This window comes from Macaca thibetana, chromosome 4, assembly GCF_024542745.1.
Source record: "Macaca thibetana thibetana isolate TM-01 chromosome 4, ASM2454274v1, whole genome shotgun sequence".
NCBI classification, from domain to species: Eukaryota; Metazoa; Chordata; class Mammalia; order Primates; family Cercopithecidae; genus Macaca; species Macaca thibetana.
This window is the reverse complement of record NC_065581.1, coordinates 54,092,659-54,100,337: the sequence shown is the minus strand read 5'-3', so window position 1 is coordinate 54,100,337 and position 7,679 is coordinate 54,092,659. Positions and strand designations below refer to the sequence as shown.

Below are 7,679 nucleotides of genomic sequence, written 5' to 3'. Positions count from 1 at the left end.
TGCATGTGGATATCCAGTTTTCCCAGTACCATTTGTTGAAGAGACTGTCTTTTTCCCACAAGTGGTCTTGGCACCCCTGTTGAAGATCATTTGGCTGCATATGCGAGGGTTTGTTTCTGAACTGTCTATTCTATTCATTGATCTTTATGGGCACAGTTAATTTTAAGAAAGGGAGACTATTTATGTGTACCTATCTTAATCATATTAGCCACCTAAGAGCAGTGAGTTTTCTTTGGCTGGTCACAGAAGGAAAAACAGAGATTTAAAGTATGGGCAAAATTTGACAAAAGCGTGTTGCTGAAATGGAGGAACCATGTGGCGAGGACCTGAGAGCAGTCTTTAGCAGTGGGGAGTGTCCCCAGACTACAGCTGACAACAAGGAAATGTATTCTGCCAACAATCTGAGGGAGCTTGGAAGTGGCTCTTTCCCTAGCTGAACCTCCTGAGGATGATGGCACAGCTATACAACATCTTAATTTAAGCCTTATGAGACCCTGAGTAGAGGGCCCAGTTAAAACCAAACTCCCAACACAAGAACTGTGAGATAATAAATTTGTGTTATTTTGAGCTGCTGTTTGTGGTATTTGTTACACAGCAATAGAAAACTAATACACCCTGGTTATACCTTCTTCCTCTGATTAGGTCATTAATGGCCCTATAGTTGGGGGCCATTAGCTCACTGAACTCCATGGCCCTTTTGTTCTTACCAAAGTTTAGACTGGCTGGAATAATTTTTTCTTTATTTTCTCTTATTTACATATCTTTAGGAAGGAATTTTAAATAAATCTTAGAAATAGGTAATACCTATACATGGCTCATAGTTAAAATATGTAGCAAGAGATATAGTGAAGACTCTCTCTGCAACTATTATTCCTCATCTGTCTTGTTCTCACCTGCCACCTCCTCTCCCCTCCCCAGATAACCACTGCTAACAGTTTCCTGATATTCTTCTCAAGTTACTTTTAAATGCACATATGTGACAAAGACTGTTAATTACTTCCAATTTTCATTCTTCTCTTCTTAAATAGTATTAGAATTTTTAGTTGGACACCTGGCTGCCAGGAATTAAAACTATGTTCCCCAGGCTCCCTTATAGCTAGATGTGACCAGATGGGATATAGACAAACAGGCTATGAGGCAACTTCCAGGAACCTTCCTTGGGATATGCCCTTTGCCCCTTCTTCTCCATTCCATCCTGCTGCCTGGGAAGTGGATGTAACATGGAGGACAAGAACATGCCCTAAGGATGGAGGGCTGGTGAACTAGAAAGAAACTGAATCCCTGAGTGTGTTATGGAGCACAGCACTTGCCCTCAGCCTTGGACTGCCAGCCCTGGACATTTACAGAGAGAAATAGCCTGTAATCCCAGCACTTTAGGAGGCCAAAGTGGGCAGATCACTTGAGCTCAGGAGTTCAAGAGCAGCCTGGGCAATATGGTGAGACCCCGTCTCTACAAAAAAAATACAAAAATTAGCCAGGTATGGTGGCACTTGCCTGTACTCCCAGCTACTCAGGAGGATGAGGTGAGAGGATCGCTTGAGCCCAGGAGGCAGAGGTTGCAGTGAGTTAGATGATACCACTGCACTCCAGCCTGGGCAACAGAGCAAGATCCTGAAAAAGAAAGGAAGGAAGGAAGGAAGGAAGGAAGGAAGGAAGGAAGGAAGGAAGGAAGGAAGGAAGGGAGAGAGAGAGAAAGAAAGAAAGAGAGAGAGAGAAAGAAAGAGAAAGAAAGAAAAGAGAGAGAGAAAGAAAGATGAAAGAAAGAAAGAAAAGAGAGAGAGAAAGAAAGATGAAAGAAAGAAAGAAAGAAAGAAAGAAGAGAAAGAAAGAAAGAAAGAGAAAGAAAGAAAGAAAGAAAGCTACTTCAATCTTTTAAAAGCCACTGTTCTTTTTGGATATTATCATTTAATGCTAAACCTAATTCCAAACTAATACAGTATTTAAGAAAATAAGATATATTCTCCTTACTCCTTCTCTTACAAATAATAGAGTATTACAGGCTTCATATTACGCTGCCCTGCATATTGCCTCTTTGACTTAATATATCTTACAGATCTTTCCATTTTGTACTATCCGGGATGATAGGAAGCAGATGGCACACTAGAAACAGCTGATTAAAGGGAGTTTAATCACAGACTATTTATGAAGATTTTGGCAAGGTTAGGAGAAACCAATAAAGGATGATGATGCACCCCAGGGCTAGCCATAGGAAGCCATAGCATCCTTACACCTGAAATTTTAAGTATTTAAATCTGGACTGTTTACCAGAACCCAGAGAGATCTTTTGCTGCAGGACAGGGTGACCCAATAGGGATGGTGCTACTGAGAGAAAAACACAGCCACTGCCAACCTTCACCTCAGCAGAGAGGGAACTTGTGGAATATCCTAACCTGTCTTTCTTCCTACTTTCCAATCTCTTCCTGGTGCCTCCTATAGGTTGAATCCAACCAAAAGCTGGAGGGCAAGGGGGCTTGGCTGATGCAGTCCGCAAAGGTCAGCCTCCTGGGGCCCAGAGCAGGATGGAGAAAGGTGCAGCATGCATATAGAGTGAAAAGTAGAAAATATACCTGGTTACTTCTTAGCATCTGCTTTTATCCTTTATTTAGATGAGAAATTTGTATCCCCAACACAGGGAACATACAAAATCCCATCAGCTACATGCCACTGTAGGGTAATGTCATTCAGTCATATTCCAAAACCATTAAACTTTAGCCACTACATTGCTCTTTGTTTAAAATAGCAGGAACATTTACAAATTCAATGCAATTTCTATCAAAATTCCAACTGCCTTTTTTGCAAAACTGGACAAGCTGATCCTAAAATTCATGTAGAAATAAAAAGAACCAGAAATAGCCAAATAATAATAATAATTCCTAAAAAGTAAAACAAAGTTGGAGGACTCACATTTCCCAAATTTAAAACTTACTGCAAAGCAACAGTAATCAAGACATTGTGGCAATGGCATAAGGATAGATATCAATGGAATTGAATCGAGACTCCAGAAATAAACTCATACATTTATATTTAACTGATTCTCAGCAACGGTCCCAAGACCACTGAATGGGGAAAGAAGAATTATCTTTTCAACATATAGTGCTGGGACAACTGGATATCCATGCTAAAAGAATGAATTTGTACCCCTATCGCACAGCATATGCAAGAATTAACTCAAAATAGATGAAAGACCTAAATCAAGAGCAAAAACTGTAAAACTCTTAAAAAAACTTAAGTGCAAATCTTTATGACTTTGGATTAAGCAATGGTTTCTTAGATGTGACACTAAAAGTACAAGCAACCAAAGAAGAAACAGACAAATTGGCTGGACTTAATCAAAATTTAAAACTTCTGAGTATCAAAGGACACCATTAAGAAAGTGAAAAAACAGAATAGAAGACAAATATTTGCAAATCATGCCTCTGCTAAGGGTCTAGTGTACCCAAAATTCATAACAAAAAAACCTCTTACAATGCAATATTTAAAAGACAACCCACCAGGCGTGGTGGCTCACACCTGTAATCCTAGCACTTTGGGAGGCCAAGGCGCACAGATCACCTGAGGTCAGGAGTTTGAGACCAGCCTGGCCAACATGGTGAAACCTCATCTCTACTAAAAATAGTAGGGTGTGGTGGTGGGCACCCGTAATCCCAGCTATTCGGGAGGCTGAGACAGAAGAACCACTTGAACTCGAGAGGCGGAGGTTGCAGTGAACCAAAATCGCGCCACTGCACTCTAGCCTGGGTGACAGAGCCAGACTGACTCAAAAAACAAAAAACAAAAAACAAAAACAAACAAACAAACAAAAACAATTAAAAAGTGGGCAAAGGATTTGATGGGAGTTCTCCAAAGAAGATATGCAAATAGCCAAAAGACTCATGAAAAGATGTTCCACATCACTCATCATTAGGAAAATGCAAACCAAAACCACAATGAGAAGTCACTTCATACCCACTGGGATGGCTATAATAAAAATAATAATAATTTTTGATGACAAGTATGTGGAGAAAATGGAAACCTCATATATTGTTGGTTGGTATGTAAAGTGGTGTAAAACTGTGGAAAACTGTTCGGGAGTTCCTCAAAACATTAAACATATTACTACTTAATACATGACCCAGAAATGTTACTTCTAGGTATATAATCAAAAGAAAAGAAAACATATGTCAACAAAAACTTGTACATGTACAACAAGTTTTTCTACAAGTTTTTGTACATGGTTTTGTACAGGTTTTTGTACGAGGTTTTGTATAAGTTTTTGTATGCCAAGTTTAACTTGTACATGAATGTTTATAGCAGCATTATTTATAATAGGAAAAAGTAGAAACAACCCTAATGTTTATCAGTTGGTAAATTGATAAACAAGATATGATATATTCATACAAGGGAATATTAGCCATAAGAAGGCCTGAAGTACTAATACATGCTACAATATAGATAAACCTTGAAAACATTGTTCTAAACTACAGCAGACACAAAAGGCCACATATTGTGTGATTCCATTTATATGAAATGTCCAGAATAGGCAAATCCATAGAGACAAAAAGTAGATTAGTGATTAATCTAATCCATTAGCCAATGGATAGGGGAAGAGACGATAGAGAATAACTGCTGACAAAGGTTTCTTGTTGAGATGATGGAAATGTGCAGGAATTAGATGGTGGTACTATGAATACAGAAAAAAACACTAAATTATGTACTTTCAAATGGTGAACTTTATGTTACATGAATTATATTTTATTAAAACATTGCAAAAAAAATTAACAGAGAAGGGGGTAGGGGAGACAATTAACAAAAAACAGCTGCTACTTTCCTTAATTCTCTAACCAGTTATAAACTCTAATTTGAGAATCATGACTTTTTTCTTCCACTACCCATTCCACGTTCCCCTTATCCTCTGCTAAAACCTCAGCTGGATGGGGTTCTTTACCTGATAGGGTGACTCAAACCCCCTTCCTGTCATACCTCAGTCTTTGAAGGGTTTACTGATTGCTACAGTGAATCCCCTGGGTTTCAAGTACCTTACCTTGTAAGGTAGCAACTCATTTTCTCATTATTAATTGGTTTCTATCATCCGTCCATAAGAGTCACCCCTTTAGCTCCCTCTAGGGTAAGTAGCACAGGAGCCAAAATCGGCCAGAGAGCGGGGCTCAATTTTCCATTTAACAGGACTGCCTGACTGTATAGCATGGAAAAGCATTCCTTCCTTGGGTACTTGGACCCCCAAACCTACCAAATCCATGGTTATGGAGATTAAAGGGAGAAGTTCTAGAAGTGTATTGTAAGGAATAATAATGAAAGGGGCCCTTCCTACCTTACCTTTTGGTTCTCGAACCCTTGGATCCTGACTATAAGGCAGTCACCACTGTTGAGTGGTCCCTGAATTAAGGCATGTATGTACTGCATCCTCCAGAACAGCACCTCAAATTTTAGTAGGTCTTTCCATCATTCTTTCAAGCCAGCTACTTCTGAGGGATGAGACATGTGGTTACACCAACTTATTCTGAAAACGTAAGCCCATTGTTGCACATCTTGGCCATGAAATGTGCCTCTGGTCAGGGCAAATGCTGAGTGGGACACCACAATAAAAGATAAACCTTTAAGTCAACAAATGCTGGAAGAAGCATCATGAGAATGGAAAGTAAATCCATAATCTGAATATGTATTTAATTCATTAAGGACAAATTGATGCTCCCTCCATGACAAGAGGATTCTGATGTAATCAACCTGACACAGGTGCCTGGGTGATCCCTCCAGGGAACAATACAACATTACAAGATCACCTTTGGCCTCTGCTATTGGTAGGTTAACCACTCAAGCTGTGGTGGCCAGATCACCTGAGTGAGGGGAAGTTCATGGCCTCCATCCCTGTTGCCATGGTTGCATGGTACCCTTTCCCACTGGGCAAGCACCAGAATAACTGGAGAGAGAAGCTAACTGACATGCATGACGGGGATTGTCTTGTCCGTCTGATTACTGGGAAACTCCTCTGCAGTGCTTGACTTTGGTGAGCATTCACAGGGATCAAAAAACACACTCTGTGCCCATTCAATCGGCATACCTCTCCCCTAGATTTCTTTGCTCCTGCTCTTCCAGTCGCATTCTTTCTCTGAAAAGTGGGCCAGTACATTAGCCACTACCCAAAAATTAGCACTGATCCATACATCAGGCCATTTCCTTTTCCATGCAAAGTGAATAACTAAATGTGCCACCTGAAGTTTTATCCTTTGGGAAAATTTTCCTTCACTACACTTTCTTGGCCATCTGTAAGTGAGGCTGAAATACAACAGCCATCTGCATCTGCTGGCACCTGCACACCAAAAAGGCCCATATATAACCAGGCATGCAGCTTTTTTTCCTCTGTTAACTGTTCATAAGGAATACCCAGCCGGACTGAGCTGATTACCTCCTATTATTTTGGAGGCAACTCACTTCATCCCAACTTCTTGAAACTTTCACTACTGGAGGTCATATTTCTCTCAGATCTTCCAGAAAAAAAAAAGTCTTAAAGGCTTAGACTTTTTTTTTTATAGTCCAGCTCTTAAATTTTTTCCTTCTCTTTCCCAATAATAACCTGAGTGTGGATCCAGCTTGTCCCCAAATCCTGCCTTGCTCCAAAGCATCCGAGTGTAAAGACTCTTCACCAACGCCTGTGACTTGTGGGCCTGAAGAAGACTACCCATCCTTGCAAATGTCTCCTGCTGAGATGCCTCACACAGAGACTGGACAGCCCTGATTCTTCCACTAGTCCCAAAGGCAAACAACCCACTTCTGCAGTGAAGAGCACCACAAAAAAGGAAGACAAGGTCCCAGTCAAGAAAAGGAAGACCAGAACTGTGTTCTCCTCCACCCAGCTGTGTGTACTCAGTGATAGATTTCAGAGACAGAAATAGCTCAACCTCCAGTAGATGCAAGAACTTTCCAATATCTAGAACCTTAGCTACTAACAGGTTAAGACCTGGTTCCAGAACCAGAAAATGAAATCTAAGAGGTGTCAGGAAAACAACCAGCCACAGGGTAGCAATGGTGTGACTCAGAAGGCCTCAGCACCTACCTGCCTCTACTCTTCCTACTGATGACTGGTGAACACAACTGAGAATCTTCCAATGTGGAGCGACCAAATCTGGAGCAATTCAACATGGAGCTACCAGACCTGGAATCCAGTCCTAAAGCAACCACTCCTGGAACACTGAGACCTGGTGCACCCAATCTTGGAACAATCAGGCCTGGAAAAATCCCTTTCATAACTGTGGAGAGGAATCTCTGCAGTACTGCATGCGGTTCCAGCAAAATTCTCCTGCCAGTGACTTGGTGCCTGCCTTGGAAACTACTGGGGAAAACCATAATGTAACACAGCAGACCGCTAGGTTTTATAGTGCTCCACAAACCATGGATTTATTCCTAAACTACTCAGCAAACATGCAGCCTGAAGATGTGTGAAGACAAGTGAAATTGATATTACTCAATTTCATTCAGGCTGAATCCTTCCTCTCCTCTCCTCCCCTTGCCCATAGGATTTTTCTGGTTTGGAAACCACGTGCTCTGGTTTCCATTATGCCTATCCAGTCGATTTGGTCGAGGGTAGGGTATGGTTGGAGCCTAATCAGAGAGGTTTCTTTCTTTTTTCCTATTGGATCTTTCTGGAGAAAAGACATTCTAATGACCTTGACTGCTAAGGGCAACAG

At 40.9% G+C, this 7,679-nt stretch overlaps 1 pseudogene; it reads left to right on the top strand.

Annotated features, from left to right (window-relative positions):
* Positions 1 to 302: 302 nt before the first annotated feature.
* Positions 303 to 7,434, top strand: LOC126953387 (putative homeobox protein NANOG2; annotated as a pseudogene).
* Positions 7,435 to 7,679: the final 245 nt, after the last annotated feature.